General features: G+C 45.7%; 1 protein-coding gene across 1 annotated transcript in view; it reads right to left on the bottom strand.

Annotated features, from left to right (window-relative positions):
* The window catches only part of ZMIZ2 (zinc finger MIZ-type containing 2), a 104,936-nt gene extending 82,861 nt beyond the window's left edge, over nucleotides 1-22,075 (bottom strand). Inside the window, exon 1 of the mRNA XM_083713481.1 lies at nucleotides 21,562-22,075. The gene's annotated coding sequence lies outside the window, so the exon portion shown is untranslated. The remainder of the gene's footprint in view (nucleotides 1-21,561) is intronic.
* Nucleotides 22,076-22,648: the final 573 nt, after the last annotated feature.

Genomic DNA, 22,648 nt, shown 5'->3' with positions numbered 1-22,648 from the left:
GAAAAACAAAACAGCCTTCCTCACAGGATTGTTGTAAGGAGAGATGGTGGGGCAAGGGAGATGGACCGCACAAGCTACTCGGAACAATCTGGATAAAAAGTCGGATTAAAACGTAATACTAAAATATCAGAGGAAGCCTGCAGATCAGATCGGATTTGCATGTTCTTAAAATAAGCAATGGAAGAGGAAGGTGCAAACTCTCTCCTTCCACTTATTGACATCCCAAAGTTACTCCAAAAGCCAGTTCTCGTTTTATTGGTCGAGTCTGGTTAGGGTTTGCCCCCAACCAAAATACACAAGTCTTTTGGCAAGTGTGAACTGAGTACCAATGCCCCTTTAACCTACTCTGAAAAAAGTCCTTCCCCAATCCTTTCTGACCAGCTTTCTCAATATTTTTTAAAGGACAGGTGCCTAATTCAACACAAACATGAGCCTCACGCTTGACAAGTTTTGTGCACTGTTTTGTTTCCACCCAGCTACAAAAGTTGGAGTGAGAACTAGTCCTCAGAAAAAATAACAATGGCATTTGTGCTTACTAAGCCAAGATACGACAAGCTTTTTGCCCCAGTTCCTTTGCTGCTCCCCTGACAACATGCAGCCATGAGTCGGGAAGTCTCTAATTAACCATCGTTTCCCATTTCATCTGAACCAGGAAACTATGGTTATCATCTCTGGAACAAGCCACGATCTGAAATCATAGACTGACACCAGTTAAAGATCCTAACTTGTGCTGAAGCAGGCAGCCATAGATTTCCAGTTCAGATGAAATGGGAAATTATGGTTCACTGGAGACTTCAAGTTGTGCCACAAATAGAGGACCAAAGGGGCTGCTGAAACAGGCAAAAGATTTGTAGGTATCTCGGTTTATTAAGCAGTAATATGATTGTCTGAAGGAAGCCTCAGAACCCTAGGAGACATCAAACTGTGTGGAGAATGAGCCTCTGGTCACAAAAACCTTGGTTCCCCACCCCCTCCAGGGGCTCCTTTGTCATGGAGAAGATTAAGCCTTGCCAGGGGACCTTTCACCTCCGAACTGTGCATTCCACTGCTGTTCTGACAATACCCAAACAAGAGGTCAATCAAGGCAGGCTCTCTCCAGAGGGTGGAGTCATGATGCTGGAGGAGTGGAATGGAGCCATAGATTAAGAAATATCCTGAGCTGGCAGACAGAGTTGAGAAGGAAAAGACTAACTGAATCTAGAGGAAGAGGCCACCATCAGATCTCAGACAACGCTATTGGAAAAAGAATGGGACAAGAGGAAATGGAAGAAAACTTTCTCCTAAATTAGTATGCAAAATCATGGCCAACAGGAAATGGAAGACATGGATCTCAGTGTGAATTAATGAATATACAATAGATAAATCGCTATGGATTTCTGCTCTACTATACGACCACAGTGAAGAGGCTTCTGTGGGAATAAAGATCAAGGATTTATTATTCCTCAATAATGGGGACAAATTTGTTGTGTTGGACTGGAGGAAGACGATTGTTGACATTTATCAATAATAGCCTGGAAAATCTCTTTTAGACTTTTTGCCTGAAAAGAAAAATAAATGAATTTGAGATGTCCGGATCTGAGGTCTACAAAAGCATTGCCTAGTGTTGTACGGACAGAATACATGATTTGCATGCTCAGTGGCAGACCAAATGTTTTGCATGAAATCAGATTCAAACCCTGGCATCTACAGGAGGAACCAGCAATGACTCTGTTTGAATCCCTGGAGAGGAGCTGCTAGTCAGTGTAGGAAATACCGCTTTAGACTGACCAACAATCTGACTCAGTAAAAGGCAGCTTCCAAAGTTCCTATGACAAATGATGTTTTCTGCCCAATCCCCCACTCACATCAGTGAGCGGGCTCTCTTTTCTGCAGTTCCCCTGTTTCCTTTGATGTTCCTAGATGGAAAACCCTGAAGAATGCTGCAGAAGAGAGAGAAAGAACCTGTCTGCACAACTCTTTTGCATGCCCAAATTTGCTCCAAAGTTAAAGAAGGATGAAGCGCTCCAAGAAAATATCTTTGGTTCTCTGAGCATACAGTGTGACCATACTTTCATTTTCTCTTCTAATTGAAAGGATCAGACTGAAAAACAACTTACTGGTGCCTTTTCTGAAAGGGTTATCAATAGGGCAAGGCCAGCATGACGTTCTCAAGGACCCAGGGGCTGATACAGGAGGAGCTACAAAGATCTAGCTCTAGATAGCACACATCAGGACAGGAGTAGGCTAATAAGCATGCATGTTTTCAACTAAATAGTAGCTGCAACCACAGGTTTAGATTCTCTAGTTACCATAAAAGGATGCTTGGTTATCACAAAAGAAGGTGAAATGACGTGATCGTTAGGCAACTTCCGGTTGATTGTGAAGCCATGAGCAAGCGGGATTAAGCCCTCCAGGGAGAATCCAGCTTTTCGGGGGGGGGGGGAATGGGGGTATTGCGTGGGCACCACAAGCCCCCAAAAACCTCAGAAGAAAGATTCTGAGGCCAGGTTCCCAGCAGCACCAAGAAGCGGTCTCTCTGCTGCCTAAAATGCTCCTTTTTAGAGCGAGAAGATCGGCACGGTTGAGACGCCAGCGTGGGACGCCATTTTCTACTCCCAAGAAGCGCAGCCTCGAGTTTACCCAGCACAGCGATCGATTCTAAGCCATGGCCTCTCAACTGGCAGATTTGGGCCAATCACCCACTTTCTCTGCCTATCCTACCTTGCAAGGTTGTTGGGGAGACACAACGAGTGAAGGGGAGAGAACCATGAATGCAGTGTTGAGCTATTTGGATCGGATAAAAACGCCACTCTGAATGTGTGAACGGGTTTATGGTTACTCAGCCGGAGAAAAACAACATGCCCCCCCCCCCTTTCTCAGCCTCTCATCAAAGGCAGGGTCTTACTACTAGAGGGGGAGAAGCTTAAGTTCAGGTATGAGTCATGATGTCATGAGTCAGGTAGATCTTGAGCCAATCAAAAGCATCTAGCATTTTCGATGGCTTTTTGGAACAAAGGAATGAAGTCTGACTCATTCTAAATAAGAAAAAGAGCAGCTTGTCCAGTAGGGACTGATTAACACTTAGGAAGAAGGCGTATCTGAAGAGGACTGTCTGCTAGCCCCAGTTTGTGAAAAATCCTCGTAATGGACAATGGGAGAACAAAAGGTAGTCAGACCTGATGGGCAGTGAGTGCTTATTTTGAGAAGAGCAATTTAAGAAGGAGAAAAGGTGACTGTACCTTGGGCAAGGGGGCTGCCAACATTTAACAGAGATCATCATCTCTGCCTGTCATTGTGTCCGGTTTAAACATTGGCTTAACCAGAATTAAACAGAGCCCAGTTACTAGAAAACACAGTTCTTCAGTATGAGCTTAGAGCAATGCTCTTTACCTTTTAACTCCCACACACTTGGGCTCTGTGGTTAACCAGATACATAGGTATCAGCACCCTACGGCTGTCTTTGCAGTCTGGTGCCTTCCAGCTGCCTTGAACTACAACTCCCATCAACCATGTTGGCTAGGACTGATGGGAGTTGTAGTCCGAAACAGCTGGAAGATACCAGGTTGGCCAAGGCTGCCTTAAGCATTCATGAAACAGCAATAAAGACTGAGCAAATCACAGCAGACCTGCTGCACGAATATCCAAACTCTGTCGAAAGCCAATCATAAAAGTCATGCCTGCTTGTGGGAAATAAGTATGTCAGGCAAAATTACGGCTACAAGCTTTTCACACATAGGAACATTTTTAATTTTAGGTATTTGTTGCTTCCTACCAAAGAGTCTCAAGGCAACCGAGAACAGTAACACACCTGTGCAGATGCAATTCACATCATTACAGCGTTTAAAACGAAGGACACCGCACCAACAGTTCACCATCCTTTAATAAAAATTGATAAAGAAAGATTGCCTTTCCCTATTCAACAAGCACAACCAGCAAAGAGCTCAGAGAAAACAGCTGCAGGAACCAAACATTATTAGCACTCAAATGCATCAGACAATAAAAAGGTCTTCACCTGTTGCCCAAAAGGTGTTGGTGTCAGGCAAGCTTCCCTGGGGAGACTATTCCAGGCTTTTTGGAGTGGCGTGGAGGGCTACCATCAAAATAGCCACCCTCTCTGTTGGAAGTGTAAAGAGACTGAAGGTACATTCTTTCACCTTTGGTGGACATGCCCAAAGATTAAGGCTTTCTGTTAACAAGGGTTAACAATAACCTGAGGGGTTGTGTCATGAGGTATTCAACGCTGCCATAAAAGGTTGTTCCAACCTATGATAGCCAATTCTTGGAAGAATGGCAGATGAAGGTGATAGACTATATGGGACTGGCAGAAATGACTGGCAGAATCCGAGACCAGGGAAGAGAGACGCCGGAAGAAGATTGGAAGAAATTTAAGGACTATCTTAGGAAATATTGCAAAATCATTGAATGTTAAAATGATGTTGGTTTTAGAAATTAAGTGGTTTCCAGCTGTAATGATTAGGTAAAAGGAAAAGAAAGGCTAAAAATTTGATGAAAATTAAGGGAGAGGATTTGCTGAACAAAATAATTAGAAATTGGAATACAGAAAGGGGAGGTATGAGGAGGTCGGGGAAGTTAGTTATAAGAAAATAAGGGATTGAAATTATACTTGTTTTTTGTGTTTTGTTTGTATTATTGTTTTGTCTTTTTCTGTAAACTTTGAAACTTCAATAAATATATTTTTTTAAAAAAAATAGCCACCCTCTGGACTTCTCCTGGAGGGAGCAGACAGAGGAGGTTCTCTGATGAGGATCCTAGGCCATTGGTTGTCAATCAGTGTGCTGGGGCACCCCGGGGAATCTTGAGGAACGTTCAGGGGAGCCCTAGGGAGTTGTCCTTTCATTAAGTTGCAGCCCATTATCTTCCTGCATTATATTTCTCCCCATGGAACATTCAGGGGAGCTGGCGGAGTGTGGTTCCACAGGGGGAATCCCCACTTATGCAAATCCTATAACAGAACCCCAGTGTTGGTGGCTCCCAAAGGGGAGCCACAGAAAGAACATGCTTGGTGAAGGGAGCCGTGGACTCAAAAAGGTTGAAAACCACTGTCCTAGGGTACAGATAGGTTCCTCTGGGGAAAGAGAATTCCTGAGATATTGAAGTCTCAAACCACGTAAGGCTTTATAGGTTAAATCCAGGAAAAAATGGCCCAAAAACAACGCCGCTCCAGGAAGTTGCTCTATACTACCAAGTCAGACCATTGGTCCATCTAACTCAGTACTGCCTACACTGACTGGCAGAGGTTCTCCGGGATCTTTCCCAGTCCTATGTGAAGATGCCAGGGGTTGAACCCAGGACCTTCTGCATGCAAACGATGTGCGCAACGAATGAGCTACTGCCCCTTCAAAACAATGTTTACTACTTTTGGGCTGTGGCAATTCAATTCCAAGTCAACGAATGGACATCTGATGAGGCCTCTCTTAGCAATGGAGTGCTTGAGGATACAAAATTGTTCCTTGCTAGTCAGCGGACACTCCCAGCTATCACCTTGAGGAACAATACCTAGACAAATACATCAACCCTCTGTCATAAACAATTTATACTGATGATACACTTTTTTTTTAAGCCTCTGGACAGGTCACCTAGATATTCTCCAGAGAGAGTCATCACAACACTGGCCTTTCCCACCAACATCTCTCCATGGACTTTCCCATGACTGAATCCATTTCCTTAAGACACAAGCCAATGGAAGCAATGGGATCTTACAAGTGGCTAAACAGAATCTACATCAGAGGTCACAAACTTTTTCTCAGGCCTGTGGACACCTTTTCAAACCTGATGAACTGTCAGGGGAACGACACACACAAGCACACACCCAAACCCATTCTATTGCCTACAACAGTTAGGGTTCCAAGCTGAACCCTACATCAGGACAAGTATAGAAAGCTGAAAATAAAATAAATAAATAAACCGGGAGCAGCAGGGCAAATCAAACCGTAAAACCTTCAAAGTGCATTGGCAAACAAATAAGCAGCACCATCGGCCACCAAACACAAACTTCTTGTGCAGGTAACACAGAAGCTGCTCTAAAGAAAGACAACCACCGTTTATAAACTAGCCATGCTATGAATCACCTTTAAGCAAAAGTAAACTATGGGTCAGTTCAGACGGAATGCCAAATCAAAAGTGTTGCTACTTTAAAAGGCCCTGTGCTAACACACACATTCCCATGTTTCTCTGCATAATGCAATGAGGCAGTTGGTGGCAAAGGGCCAATATATATACCTGAAGGAGTGTCTCTGTCCGCATTGTTCTGCCCAGATACTGAGGTCCAGTGCCGAGGGCCTTCTGGCAGTTCCCTCGCTACAAGAAGCCAAGTTACAGGGAACCAGGCAGAGGGCCTTCTCGGTAGTGACACCCGCCCTGTGGAACACCCTCCCACCAGATGTCAAAGAGGAAAACAACTACCAGACTTTTAGAAGACTATTAATAGACTATTGTATTTTAATATTCTGTTGGAAGCTGCCCGGAGTTGCTGGGGAAACCCAGCCAGATGGGCAGGATATAAATAATAAATTGTTGTTGTTGTTGTTGTTGTTGTTGTTATGAATGCCTCCCCTGACATGGCACCATACCATGGAGCCACCTTTATTACACTCCCAGGCCTTTCAATGTACCAACAGGCACACATTTATGGTGTTTATAATTTCTTGTACATTTTCCCCTTACAGGGTTTACATTGGTTTTAAACTAATTTTATCCTGCTGTGTTTCTGCCGGCTTTTACATGGCAATATGTGCCTATTTTTATTGTTTGTAATAGGCTGTTATTGCCTTTCAGAGAGTGTGTGTCTGTGTCTGTGTGTTGGGGGGGTCTGTATGTTGTAGTTTGTGTTTTTAACCATGTTATAAACCGTCCCATAAATATAATAAATAATGACAACATTTGAATATAAAGGACACACACACACAAAAAGCTTATCTTGGAGGAGATCATAGTGTGCGACTCCTTCCTCTCCTGGGCTACGTGCCATAGTCCCTCTTTCAATCCAAGCTGTGTGGGGTGTCCTTTTGAAAAACAAAACACTCTGCCACATCAGTCACCCGACCCACCAATGTCGGGCATCTGTTTACACCATCATCTGTTTGATACCCTACAGGGCACCAGCTTGTTTTTTTGGCCTCGGTTTTTGCTTCCAGGACTTTGAGTGACAGGCTGCCCGGTTTGCACTGAGCAAACAGAAATAGATTGCTAGGTGGAAAAGTTAATACCAGCTATGCTTTGCCACCCAATAGCACAATACTGGGCACAAAAGCAAAGGTGCATTGCCAAAAAAAATCTGAAAATGTGTTGTTGTTTTTCTGTGCTCCCTCCCTCCACCACCCTCCCCCTTCAGTTGTTGAAAGTCCCACTCTCCAAAACTGCACACCTCCACGTTCCTGCTTTAAAGCACCTGACCTTTAGAGACACCTGTTTTTAAAAGCCCTTGCTGCATTATATAAGCGAGTGGGCGGATGACTCAGTACTTAACCTAGTTACCTAGTGAACTATTTCACCACTAACGCAATTGGCAATCTCCTCGGGGCAGTGGGAACGACGGCACCACACCCTGTGTTGGATGTGCAGAAAAGGGGCAGCCATAGCTGTGTTCTGAGAAGCAAGAATAGCCTAGAGTGCAAAGCCACTTGGCTTCCATGGGACAAGTTTAATGGTCTTAAGACACTGTGTGTTTGCACAAAAACACTTCTTGAAAGGAGGTTATAGGACTAGGAAACCCTTGTGAGCTGGGAATCAGGCAGCGGGGGGGTGGGGGGGTTTACATCCGAAGCAGACACCTCATTTCCAACTTTATGCATGCTAGGAAAAGGTAAGGTAAAGGTAAAGATAAAGGGACCCCTGACCATTAGGTCCAGTTATGGCCAACTCTGGGGTTGCGCCGCTCATCTCGCTTTATTGGCCGAGGGAGCCGGCGTACAGCTTCCGGGTTATGTGGCCAGCATGACTAAGCCGCTTCTGGCAAACCAGAGCAGCACACGGAAACGCCATTTACCTTCCCGCCGGAGAGGTACCTATTTATCTACTTGCACTTTGGTGTGCTTTCAACTGCTAGGTTGGCAGGAGCAACGGAAGCTCACCCCATCGCGGGGATTCGAACCGCCGACCTTCTGATCGGCAAGTCCTAGGCTCTGTGGTTTAACCCACAGCGCCACCCGCGTCCCTAGGAAAAGGTGCTGGGTGCCAAATAAAATATCCAGGGCATCATCAAGTCTGATGTTCTATGGGTCCATGGCATTCTGAAAAAAAGGAGCTTCAATATGACTGCAGCATTCTGTGAATGAGATACAGGCAACACCAGGTAGCCTTCACCCACGCAGGCCTTCTGTTGTCACGGGAGATGGATCTAACCTTGTTTCATCTCTGCTGTGATGTTCCTTGGATCCCTCGCAAGAGTCTGTCTGATCGGCAAGGTCACAGACATCACATTAAAATTTCCAATGCCGCTACCTTCTGCCTAGCAGAAACAGGACTGCATACAGACAGCACTTTATTCTGTCTCCCCAACATTTTCCCTTAACTTTTTTTGCACTTCATGTTACCTTTCCCACAAAGTAAAAGCCACTTCTGGAAACCTAGTGGGATCGAAACAGAAGTTTAGCACTTGTTTCTGTGTTAATGGTTTCCAGAAGAAGAGGAAAAAATAATATCATTTGCAAATTGTCCATGTCAAGCTTACTCAGAAGTCTTTGGCAAAGGACCGTATCAAGAACTTTCTGAAAGTCAAAGTGCTGTACACCCTGCCTACTGCATCATTCACCAAGAAAGCGCTCTAAAAAGTTAGTTAGCCAGGACTTACCTTTACAGAAGGCCGTTTTATACCAATTTGATACCAATTCTGCATCAGCTACACTGACTGCAAATATGCTCCAGGCCCAATTCAAAGTGTTGGTCATAGCTTTTAAAGAACGTAAATGCTTAAGGCCAAGTTACTTGAAGGTCTGCCATAGGCAGTGAAAGCCTGGCTAATTTTGAACACTGGGTGCATGAGTTCTGGAATGGCTCTGCCAGTGCACTTGTCCAGACCCTTATCCAGGTAATCTGCAGCAATGCATGTTATTAAATAATAAAATAAGCTCTGTGCCAATAAAGCAATTTGTTTGAAAATGGGCCTGCGTGTTTCGACTAATTAATCTGCAATAGCTACCACCTCTCAGATCTTAACACTCACAATCTCCAACATCACTTAGAATCGGGCCGCACCTACAGAGGGTATGTTGAAAAGCGTGATGAGGAAAGGAAAACAGAGAAGAAAAAGTAATCCTTTCGACACTCGTTTTAATACACGCTGGCTTAAGGCTGTCAGACTCTCACTGGGCAGGGCTGCAGAGGGGTTGCCAACTTTTCAGCCAACCCCTGTAACTGTGCCTCTAGCACCTGTCAGGTTTACAGAAATTAGCAGGCGATGGCGTCTAGCTCCTTGCCAGGAAAAGCCTATGTATCAATTAAACGCACAGAAGCAATGCCATTTACCGGTAGATAATAATAAAGATTGACAGTAGCAGCAGTTCACATCCTGTTCCTTTTACCCCTGGTGGAACAACAGGCAAAAAGGGTCTGAAAAACAAATACAATGTTCAGACCCTCCAAGTGTCCCTATTTTCCAGGGACAGTCCCAGATTTAGAGAAGCCGTCCCGGTTTCTGATTTAATCCCATTCTGTCCCACTTTTCCTTGGAATGTCCCTATTTTCTTCAGAGAAATGTTGGAGTGTATGGAGTTATGCAACCCCTGAGCTAAGGAGATAAGTAATGATACAACCTTTGGAAGTTTTCTAATGTTTGATGTTTTATTATGCTTTTCTATATGTTGGAAGCCGCCCAAAGATGCTGGGGCAACCCAGCCAGATGGTCGGGGTATATTTTTATGGTTATTATTAAGATTATGAAATAAGGTAAAGGTAAAGGTACCCCTGCCCGTACGGGCCAGTCTTGCCAGACTCTGGGGTAGTGCGCTCATCTCACTCAAGAGGCCAGGGCTGTCCGAAGACACTTCCGGGTCACGTGGCCAGTGTGACATCGCTGCTCTGGCGAGCCAGAACTGCACACGGAAACGCCGTTTACGTTCCCGCTAGAAAGCGGTCCCTATTTATCTACTTGCACCCGAGGGTGCTTTCGAACTGCTAGGTTGGCAGGCGCTGGGACCGAGCAACGGGAGCGCACCCCGCCGCGGGGATTCGAACTGCCGACCTTTCGATCGGCAAGCCCTAGGCGCTGAGGCTTTTACCCACAGCGCCACCCGCGTCCCTTAGATTATGAAATAGGACATCTCTATTTTCATCTGAGAAATGTAGGAGGGTATGAATATTAGTATGGCAGGCATATGCCTGGAGAGAAGTTGTATTATTTGTTTGTTTACTGCTCTTTATCAAAAGATATCAGAGGCCAGGCAGTGTTATAACATGTGAAGCATATTCCAAAACATCAGTGATAAAAATGTAATAAAAACATAGTAAAAAACATACTGACAGACAGCCTAATAGTAAAATAATCATCATAATAACAGTCTCTCCCCCACACTTTCACAGGCCGTTGATTATTTAATAGCCATAGGCCTGGAAAAAAGAGGAATGTTTTTGCCTGGTGTCTAAATATATGTAGTGATGGTGCCTGGCAAGTCTCTCTGGGGAGAGCATTCCACAATCGGGGAGCCACCACCAAAAAGTGGTAGTCCAACAGCACTCAAAGGCCAGAGGTTCCCATCCCTGGCTTAATGGAAAAGGTGGACTTGAGGAAGAAATTAAAGGAATTATGAGGAGCTGGTATCACAGAGGCATTCTGGGAGACAGTTCCGGGCACAGAAGTCAGTAAGGAGAAAGCACAGTAATGTGAAGAAGCAAACAACCTCCTGAAATTGTCAAAGAGGCACATTCTTTACATATTAAATGCCTTGAGCAACACCAATAATGTAGACTGTAGATATTTTAAAGTGGAACTGACATAAATTCAAAGCCAAACCTCAATTTCACCACAGTGATTTTGAACATTTAAGTCATCTGTTCGCAAATAGTCCTAACAGCTTGAGGCATAGTAAACTGATTTTCAGAATTATATGTTTCTCAATTGGGCCTAGTGGTTGAGGGGTTCTCATATGAAACAGAAGAAAATATTTCATGACTGTGGGGGGGGGGGGAGATGGGGAAACCTTGGCCCTCCAGATGTTGCAGTCTCATTAGTCACAGACAACATCACCAATGGTCAGGGGTGATGAAAGTTCTACAACAGGCATAGGCAAACTTGGCCCTCCAGATGTTTTGGGACTACAACTCCCATCACCCCTAGCTAAAAGGACCAGTAGTCAGGGATGATGGGAATTGTAGTCCCAAAACATCTGGAGGGCCGAGTTTGCCTATGCCTGTTCCACAACATCTGGAGGGTCTTCAAACTTATTTCATTGTTGCAAAAAGATTCCTGAAGACCAAGCTGCTCTTAACAGTTACAGAAAACAGGCCATTATACCCTGGTCACTTGGCAATCCTGTTTGCTGCTTCTCTGCCTACTTAACTATTTCAAACCACTCCAAACAAGAAAAACAAAAACTAGATAGGAGGTATCCTGTAAATCAGTGATGGGGGAACTTTCGCCTTCCAGATGTTGCTAGGCTTACAGCTCCCATCGTCCCTGACCACTGGGTATGCTGGCTGATGACAGCTGGAGACCAAGTATAGCCACAGATTCCTCTTCCATGCTGTAAACACCATGCTATTGCTACATCATCAGCAAACTATGGGCAGCAAAGGAGCAATCAAATGTTTGCATACTTCCCTCCCTCTGCTATGCATTGCAAAACTAGCATTTTAGAGAGGCGGGGAGCTGAGAGCATTCAAATATTTGACCTCCCTGCTGTAGACTATACTGGTACAGTCCAACTTGCAGATGCATCATATAAAGGTTACTGGTTGTTTAATTTGGCTCTAAAACTGAAAAACTTTGTTCCAGGAGACTGAATATCAAGCCCTCCAACAGGCAATGCCACTAAATTTTAACCAAACTAGCTTACTGCCTTGTGTTGTTTGCATATTTATCTCCAGATTTACTACAATCAGGACTATTTTTGTTCCCTGGTTCCTAGTTCCCTATTCCCATGGGTTCTGAGAAACATAATCGAGGCTGCAATCCCAGGTACACTTATTAGGAAGTAAATTTGGTGGTTATTATTTCTGAGTAAACATGCTTAGGATCATGCTTGTGAGTTAAGGGCTACAGGAAGATAAGAACTACACTGTAAACTTATTAGTATTTATTTTACTTAAAACATTTTTCTATTGCTCTTAGGTAAACCTCAGGAATTAGATTCCATAAAACTATTTCAAAAGAATACAGTGGTACCTTGGTTCTCAAACTTAATCCGTTCCGGGAGACCGTTCAACTCCCAAAACCATTCGAAAACCAAGGCGCAGCTTCTGATTGGCTGCAGGAGCTTCCTGCACTCAAGTGGAAGCAGTGTTGGACGTTCGGCTTCCAAAAAATGTGTGCAAACTTGAACACTTACTTCTGGGTTTGCGGCGCTCAGGAGCCGATTTGTTTTGACAACTAAGCCGTTCGGGAACCAAGGTTACGAAGGAGTAAAAACTAGATATATATTCCAGATATATATTTATGTGTAGTATTCCTTCATTTTGTTTTACCAGCTCAGATGTCATGATAAACCATGGTTTATTGTTACAGGAATGGGCTGTGGTGAGCCTCTAGCTTATGTACTCGTTGCCTTCTTCAGCAGTCATGAGATAAAACTTTTACAGTGGTACCTCGGGTTACAGACACTTCAGGTTACAGACTCCGCTAACCCAGAAATAGTACCTCGGGTTAGGAACTTTGTTTCAGGATGAGGACAGAAATCGCGCAGCGGCGGTGTGGCGGCAGCGGGAGGCCCCATTAGCTAAAGTGGTACCTCAGGTTAAGAACAGTTTCAGGTTAAGAACGGACCTCCAGAACGAAAAGTTCTTAATCCGAGGTATCACTGTACTTTTGGTTTTGATTAACTGTAGTTTAGTGTTACGCCTGGACCTTAAACAGTGGTTAATCTTAAATACAGTTTGTTGAAACAAGCCAGCTTCATAATCCATGGGTATGTTTCACGCAAACAATTGTAGGCTCACATAAATAGTCAACCAAAGAATGAAACAAAATCAGAAGTGAACATTTCCAAACTCCTCTTCACAGCTGTGTCACAGGAAAAGAAGAAACAAGGGCACAAGCCCAAGGCTGACTGCAGCTTCTTTTCATCACAATAAACCATGGTTTGTCAAGACATCTGAACCAGTTCAGCATCTGTAAAAGCCATAAGAAAACTCAACCTCCCGCCAATTTCTTGGCTAAAAGTTAACTATTTGTAGTATTATTTGTAGTGGCTACCCTCACAGCCTTTTGTCTTGAAAACAGTAAATCTGATCAGCTACAACCAGTGCTGTTTTTCTAGAAAAAGAGGTGCCGGAAGTAAGTTCCAGTGAGTTCTGGCTTTAAAAAAGCTCTGGCTACAAATAAGAAATCTGTCTTATTTTGGCTCCGAGCAAAATGCCTGGAGCAAATTTCAGTCAGCTCATATCAACCAGCTCTTACGGAAGTCCTACATTCCTTACTAGGAGCTCATCCAGACTGCATTTTGTGCTGAGTTTCTAGGCACAAAGTCTGCGCTTCAAAGCTCTGTTACCAAGCGGTGTTTTGCTTTGTTCTGTTCTGTTCTGGTTCCAATGCTTTCCCCGGGAAAACCAGTGTTTTACCGCTGAATTGGAAATGATGGCAATTGGTTATTTCATGGATTGCCATTTGCTCTGGTTCTCCTGTAAAACGTGGGTTTTCCCAGGGAAAGCGCTGAGTCCAGAAAAAACCAACAATAACAACAACCACAACCTCAGACATGGTGTTTTAAAGCGCTGACCTGTGCCTGGAAAGCCAGGCGCTGATGGGAACCTGGATGAGTCCTAGGAGACACTATAAACAAAAACAAACAAGACAGCTACTATTTCATACACTCCACCTACGCATGTCATTACCATTTACCCAGTTCAACCCAACTTGGAGATGCTGGGGATTGAACCTGGGACAGTCTGCATGCAAAGAAGATGCTCTACCACTGAGCCATGGACCTTCTAAAGCAGAGCTTAGTCAGGATCTACTGGTAGATCCTGGGCTAATGTGCAGAAAATGGATTTCAAGCTCCAAATAGTTTTTTAACGCCAGCAAATTAAACTGCAAGAAATTTGTATGAGTGCACCAAGTCTGGTATGTGATAACTGCTTATTGGACTCAGTGTAGGGATTGCCCTACACGAGGCATGCTCAAAGTTTGGGGGTCTATTCCGGCCATCCAGTTGATTTAATCCAGCCCCCATGGAAGTATATGTCCCAGGGTAAAATCCTAAAAAACACTCAACAACTTTGGTTGGCCCTCATGCATGATCACTTTATCCTGGCCCTCTTTGAAAAAAGTTTGGCCACCCCTGCCCCACATGTAGAATTATTGACACCCGCAAAGTTGTTGTGCTTTTTTATGAAGACCCCAAAATTGTTGAGTTTTTTTTTTTTGTTCTGTTGAGCTTTTTCCATCGAGTTGCCATATATCCAGGTTTTAAAGTTTTAAAGCCCAGACCAGGGGTCAGCAACCTTTTTCAGCTGAGGGCCAGTCCACCGTCCCTCAGACCATGTCGTGGACTGAACTATACTTTGGAAGGGGAAAAAATGAATGAATTCCTATGCCCCACAAATTACCCAGAGATGCATTTTAAATAAAAGAAGAAGAGGAGGAGTTTGGATTTGATATCCCGCTTTATCACTACCCAAAGGAGTCTCAAAGCGGCTAACATTCTTCTTTCCCTTCCTCCCCCACAGCAAGCACTCTGTGCGGTGAGTGAGGCTGAGAGACTTCAGCGAATTGTGACTAGCCCAAGGTCACCCAGCAGCTGCATGTGGAGGAGCGGGGAATCAGCCCCAGTTCACCAGATTACGAGTCCAGTATACCTGAAGGAGCGTCTCCACCCCCATCATTCTGCCCGGACGCTGAGGTCCAGCGCCGAGGGCCTTCTGGCGGTTCCCTCATTGCGAGAAGCAAAGCTACAGGGAACCAGGCAGAGGGCCTTCTCGGTAGTGGCGCCCACCCTGTGGAACGCCCTTCCAGCAGATGTCAAAGCGATAAACAACTACCTGACATTCAGAAGACATCTTAAGGCAGCCCTGTTCAGGGAAGTTTTTAACGTGTGATATTTTATTGTATTTTTGGTTTTTATGGAAGCCGCCCAGAGTGGCTGGGGAGGCCCAGCCAGATGGGCGGGGTATAAATAATAAATTATTATTATTATTATTATTATTATTATTATTATTATTATTATCTACCACTCTTAACCACTACACCACACTGGCTCACCACATTCTACTCATGTACAAAAAGCACAAATTCTACTCATGTAAAACACCAGCAGGCCCCACAAATAACCCAGAGATGCATTTTAAATAAAATGACACATTCTACGCATGTAAAAACTCGCTGATTCCTGGACCATCCGTGGGCCAGATTTAGAAGGCGGTTGGGCCGGTCCCCAGGTCTTAGGTTGCCTACCCCTGGCCTAGACTCAGTGTCACTTCTTCTGCACTCCCAGGGTACTGACAGGTTGTCTTTGGAAAGTTTTAAGCTGTGTGTTAGAATCCCCCATCTACAGTCATTCAGACAGAGATTTGACCATGCATACAAGCAAGGCATTCTGCTATCTCGATTATGGTGGGCAAGCAGGAAATCTGAGTCATCATTTCCCATGAGGCTCCAGAACGATCCCAGCCACTATTTTGGACCTTAGTGGTTCTACTACAACAAGGCTACAATACTTCCCCTTTGTGTGTCTAGTGTGTAGAACTTTACTGAATGCCACGCCCCATCCTTCAGTGTTAGAAACTCAGGTATATAAGCTAGGCGCCAAATGGCTCCTTAAACTAAGGTTGCAGTCACCAAAACGGAAGGTCTAGTTGCCATTTTTGGATAAGACGGCTCTAAAGTCTTATTTTTCAAATGATGGACTGACTGTGATTGATTCTCAGTTAAACACCTGTCTAATTTGGATGAGAAGCTTGAGATATGTTGAGCTTTGTAAACATAAAGAAAAGTCCCTTGCTCCAGGGACAGTCCACATATATATTGGCCTATTCTGACCTCTGTTTCTTAATGATGACTGCTCTTGCTTAGGCTGCACAGAAAAAGCAATTGGCTCCGATTGTGCACATAAAATATAACTGATAGAATTCTACAAGACGGGGTTTTGGTGTGTGAAAACACTCCTGATCCAATGATCCCCAGAAGGTGAAGATGTCAGGTGCCATCCTGGCACCCAGACATCTTCCACTGGCCACAAATGATCGAAAGCCAGGTGTAAAATGCGCCTGGCACCTGGCTAATTTCGAACACTGGGAATAGGAAAGGTGAGGGGCAAAGGGAGAAAGGTCCTTCAAGCACAGCACCAGGCCAAATTCAAGGTGCTAGCACTGCCCGAAATGTCTTGAGCCCAAAGTACCTAAAACCTGCCTTGGTCATCCTTAAGCTTCTTGACACTGACCCTATTACCAGCAGGTGAAATCTTGTTGGTGCTGCTGCCACTGGGAACTGCCTGGTTGGCGTTGACCCGGGACAAGTCCTTTCCGGGGTGATTCCGTATGTGGAAAGTTCTTCTGAGTGAGATGCGTCCGTCTCCCTCGTTGCTGACTTTTAGAAGAAATTTAAAAGCATTCCAGTTTATCCAGGCAACTGGTGGCTGAAAGATAGTATTCTGGAGCAATGTTTCTAAACAGTTTCTAGAATGGTTTTTTAAACTGTTTGTGTAAGTGTTTTATCATTGCTGGGTGTGCCCAGCTCCTTAGGGAGGAAAACGCACGGTATAAATCGAATAAATAACACATAATGTTTACTGATAACATTAGCTGACCGTGTCTATGAGCTCTAGGTATAGCTATCAGCTACTGAAAGTTGTTTTGAGTTATCATATTGAGTTACAATCCTGGAGCGTCTGCAGGAGTACAATGGGTTGGTATCTGGCTGCTCAAAGAGACGGATGCTGCTACTGTAGTCTTATTCATCAAAACCCAAGAAACTAATTCTACGTGTGCAAGTCATTATAGGATTAACAAATCCTGTAATATTTATCAACTCGTTCGCTTTTGGACTGTCTCCTCAGAATGTAAGTGTTCCTAACTGACTGGTTTTGACCTGCTTTGGTTCCTAATCATACCAAATGTGCCTGGAAATTATTATTATTAACTGTACTTATTAGTAGAGACACACACACACACACACACACACACACACACACACACACAAAGTAACTTACAATATAATTAACAAAGTTAAAATCAATGCAAAACCAAAACAAAATAAAAGCTAAGATCATTCATATGCATAGAAAGCAGCCTAGCACACCCCACCCATTAAAGGCCAGAGTACCCTAAACTCTCCAAATTAAAGGCCAAACAAACCGATTGTTTTTGCCTGGTGCCTAAAAGCAGCGAGTGATTGGCCTCCCTGAGAAGAACATTTCTTAAGTGGGCGGGGGGGGGGGGCACCAAATAAAAGGCCTGTTCTTTGTTGCATTGCCACCTTCCACATCTCCCTCAGAGGACACTCTGAGAAGGTCCTTCAGAGAAGGAACACAGGGTCAGGATTGGCTCATTATTACCTTCCTGGCACTCACAGCTATGAGAGAGTGGTGCTACTCCCCCCCCACACTTTTAGGGAGTTTTTCTTCTAAAGGTTCTTTTTTTGTACTTTTATAAACCTTGGAATTTCCCATATCTGCTGACACCTTCCCTCTCTTGTGTGGGTGTTAGTGCCCAGCAATGCACTCACTCAAAGCCTGAGAACCTCACCATCACACACAAAACCCTTTTCACGAAAAGTGTTTATCCTTACAGTTGCATGCCACCTGTGTGATAAGAAACAAGTTGTCTCCATGAATGGATCAATCAGACCGTTCTAAGGCCTCATCTGCACTATGCGTATAAAGCGTTATCAAACCACTTCATATATCGGATGACCCCAAATGAGACTGGGAACGGTAGGTTGTTAAGGGTGCTGAGAGTTGTTAGGAAAGCCCTATTTCACTTATGGAGCTACAATTCCCAGAGCGGTTGAAGAATAAATCTCCCTTCCCAGGGAACTCTGGGAATTGTAGCTCTGTGCAGGGAGCAGAGGTCAGCCAGCAACTCTCAGCACCAGAATACAGTGGCATTGTCTGAGCTGGTAGAGGCAACTGTAGACTGGGCTTTGGGCTGAAATGTGTGATGCACAGACCCAAACACGAGCAGGAGTCGGGCATCCAGCGCAGCATTATCCCATGCTCACTTCACGTCCACATGTCTATCATGCATAGGTTTCCAGGAGCAAGTTCCCAGTAACCCCAGTTAAAAGGTTCTCAGGTAGAAGAACTGAGAAAGGCTGCTTTCTAAGATCTGCTTTGACCACTGCCAGTCAAAGTAAACAACCCTGGGACCAATGGAATAACCTTAGCCTAAGACAGCAGCTTAAAAGCCACTTCATCACTGTCTCATCAGCTGCAGCAACAACAGTGATGGAAACCAATGCACCAGGGCTCTTAACAGAATACAAAGCTAGAGAGAGTTTATGCAAGGATTGTGCATGAGCAAAAAGACCCCGCAAACCCAACCCTTCTCCAGCTAGCACAGTGAAAAAGCCACTAAGGGAAAAGGAAGCACATCACACAGTCTCTGCCCTCCCCCAAATTCTCCCTCTTGCAGGTGCCCAAACATCGCTGTGGCTGCCATATCCTACAAGTAACATGGTAAAAGAAAAACAATACACCCAAGAGAGAAGGAAGGGAGACAGGCAAGATGAGCTTTGCAGAACCAACCAAACCAGCCAAACTCCTGCTGAGTATTCCTGGCTCTGTGATTATTCTGGTTCATTCATGAAATCTTAGTGCTTAATATATATTTATAGACTCAAGCTACTGACTGCGAGGACGGGCATGCCCTCCCTCCTACGGCTCCTCAACCAGACAGAAAAGGGGGAGGCATCACCTCACACTGGCAAGAAGTTCTGCTTGATGCCCCATTATTGTGCCCAAGGTGCACAAGACAGGGCCTTTCTGTTTGTGGCGCTCAGACTGCAAAGATTCTCTGCCCTGGTTCCCTTGCAGAGAACAGCTGCTGCTTTACTTGCAAATGGTCTCAGGTTCTCCACGCAAGGCTGTGAAAGACCCTTGCTGAAGCTCTGAAGACCTGTAGCTAGTCAGGGTATGTTATAGAGAACCAATGTGGCACATTCCAGATCTTCTCCTCAGCGGTGTGCGGTCAGTGGACTAGGGGACTAGCCTAGTCTCCTGAATGTTCCTTGATGTCTCCTTCCCAAAGCCTGCGAAGCTTCGGTGCAATGCTCACATGCATGATGTCACGTGTGCAACATCACCCCACCAATTGCCCTTGCAAGTTGGTGCCTCTGGCCCTAAGTGAAAAATTTCACTGCACACCACTGGCTCTTGTACAACTGCCACCACCCCTGACCACTGGCCAGAAGGGCTGGGACTGATGAAAGTTGCAGTCCAACAACATCTGGAAGGAACTACATTGGCTAGCCCTAGTGTGGACAATCCTGAACGGATTCCCCTGGCCTAGATCCAAATGATAATGTTTCATGACCTGGCCGGATATTGACTACATCCAACCCTCCTCTCTGTCTCTCTTGGCCCTGCCCACAGTTTCATTTTGTTATTCTTTCATTCATTTGGTTTCGTTTGTTTATTTGTTTTGAATAAAGTTTCTCTCCCCTGCCCGCTTTGATTGTCGGCCACTTAGGATGTTTCGCCAAGGGTATTTATGACATGTTTTACTATACAATCCTAGGCATGTCCACTCAGAGATAAATCCCACTGGATTCAATAGGGCTTACTCCCAGGTTAGTGTGTATACGATCACAGGATTAACAGATCAAATAAAAGGCCCCTTGACAGTCTGGGAGGTTCCTTGCCTGGACGCTGATGCTTGCTGGCTTTACGCTGATCCAATAAACCCCAAATTCAGGTAAACCTGGGAAATGCTCTGGCCCAGACAGATTAGCAGTGTCTAGAAAAGTCAGAAGCGCAAGATGAGTTGAGCAACCAGCAACCAGGAAAAGAGGATGCTCTCTCTCACCCCACCTTGCTGCATTCATCCGCCCAGAGCAGTAAGATAATTTTTTTAAAAAATATATACCAGAAAACAAGAGCAGCGTCAGCAGACAGCTGGAGACCTACCCCTACTTGCCAGCAGACCATGATCGGTGCACAAAACAGGAGAACGGTGGAATCTCAAACTTGTGTTGCAATCAAAAAGCAGAACAATAAACTTCTTTTTTTGTTTTAGTTTTGTTTTGTTTTGCTTAATGGGATATAAAAATACCATCCAGCTCCAGAGAAGAACAGATCGTAACTGTGTGAATATCCTAGCAGCCTGACACCGTCCTGTTCTCTACTTTGGACTCATGCAAGTGGAGCACCTCAAAAGGGGTGAAGATGAGGGGAAATCTAAAGCTGACACCCACGCTTCCTAAGTTTCTGGCTTTGAAAAGCCCCACTGGCCTTGCATCCACCACAGATGACTGAAAGCGTGCATGAGACTTCCACAAGATCAGTCAGCTACAGTACTTAAGAACTAAAGTCTCCAGATGAAGAACCTTCCAAGCTCTCTGCAGTACCTGGTCTTCTCACACTCTCCCTTTGGAGTAGGGTTTTTCAGACACAAACTATAGGGCGGCATTTGAACAGGGGCCTTGGCATTTAAGATGTCCTCTAACAGCCAAGCACAAGATTTGCTTATCGGAGGAAGAGATATCCTTCTCAAGTACCAAAGTATCTCCCCTTTTTAAAAAACCAACGAGAGTGGTGCAGGGCCACCTCATTCTCAGTCTGAATGCCCAGGGAATGGCATCCCTGCCCGCAGGAACACCAAGTGATTTTACCCTCACCTCCACAGCACACAGGAGCCAACAGCTGGCCAGGCAGCAGGTGCTCTTCGCAACAACCCCGCTCAGCCTCACAACACCCCCCTCCCCAGGTGCCCACATCTCCCATAGCAGGTGCCACACCGTGCCCACATCTCCCCATGGCATCAGTTTCTGTTGCCATAGAAACTCACTTTCTCTCTCTCTCTCTTTGGCACACTTTAGCCAATAATTATAATATTATTATTTTTAAAAATTGTTTGCAGAACAACAAAAAAAAATATGGCAGCCTGGGTGAGGTGGGTGCCCCCAATATCTGCGTATGGTCCCCACCTCACCCACCCACCCACCCCTCTCCCCGCCTCTTCTCTTTCTGCCCACCACCAAACCCTCCCAGTTACCAACATGGAAAAAACAACAGGGAAATCCAGAAGCGCCCAGCAAATACGAACAAGAGGGGGAGATATTTCTCTGTGAAATAGCAATTGGAGGGGGGGGCGAGGTTTAAAAACACACAAAGCTCTCTCATACACACACACACCACCTCTCCTCTCTCCCTGGGGAACATGCCCCCTTCCGCCTCCCCCCACTAAAAGCCACAACCAGTAACACAACAGATCCACCTTGCCTGCCCCCCCCCCAAAAAAACCCCTTCAGCCGCCACTAACCTCCGAAGCAGGAGCCTGCGGCTGCCCAAGAGCCCGAGCTGAGCCACGTTAAAATGGCCTTTTTCTCGCCTGGCTCCTCGTCTCTCTTCCTGGCGTGGAGGGAGGAGGAGGAGGAGGGCTCGGATGAGCCGCCGCCGCTGCTCTCCCTTCTTCTTCTTCTTCTCCTTCTCCTTCCCTTCTGGGGTGTGTGTGTGAGAGAATGTGGGTCTTCAGCAGATCCTTGTGGCTCCTACAGATCTCTCTGCCCTTGCTCCATCGCGTCCGCTTGGCTGTGGCTGGCGGGGGGCTGGATGGGAGGCGATTGTGTGCAAGTAACAAAGCCCCCCCCCCTCCGTCCCCGCTCCTCCTCTTCCCTCCCCCGGTGCAGGCGGCTTCTGCTGCTGCTGGCTCGCTCGGCTCGGCTGCTGCTGCTGCTGCTGCTGCTGCTGCTGCTACTGCCGGAGCCACAAAGCTGCGAGCGCATCGCCGCTCTCCACCTCCATTCTGCCTGCGCTTTCCACCTCGCAGCTCCAATTGCACAATAGAGCCCCGGCAGCCTCATCAATATTCATGGCCCTCCTCCTCCTCTTAGGCTAGAGCAATAGAGCTCCTATCTCCCGGTTCGAGAGGAGGAGGAGGATGGTGAAGAGGGAGGGAGAGAGGAGAGCTTGCTTTGCATTTTGCATTGCACTTTGCATTTTGCAAGGAGCGCGCGCCGGGGGAAGGGTCCTCCCGGGGCGCGAGAGGAGGGCGATGCTGCTGCCGTCGGGCAAGGCTCGCAAGCGAGAGCAGCGTCTTCCCGCGGGTGGGAAGGTGATGGAAGGGATCAGACAAAAGGGGGCCGGCTCCCTCTCCGCCTCCATCGCCCCCAGCCCCCTCTGTGCAAAAGCTGCAACCCTAGGCGCGTTTAAGTCCTTGAACTCAGTGGCATTTTGCATTTTATTTTTTCCCTGAATTGCACGGGTGGCTGTGCATTTTATTTTACGGTGCCACCCTGCAAAGATGGGTGGGGGAGATAACGTGGAGGGCGGCTGTGTGTGTGTCTTTTTCTCTTCCCCCCCCCCAGCCCCCACACTGAGGAAAGGAGAGGCTGCAGCCTGGTAGATGA

This window comes from Podarcis gaigeae (genome assembly GCF_964106915.1).
Source record: "Podarcis gaigeae genome assembly, chromosome: 15".
NCBI lineage: Eukaryota > Metazoa > Chordata > Lepidosauria > Squamata > Lacertidae > Podarcis > Podarcis gaigeae.
This window is presented reverse-complemented; position numbering and strand designations above follow the sequence as displayed.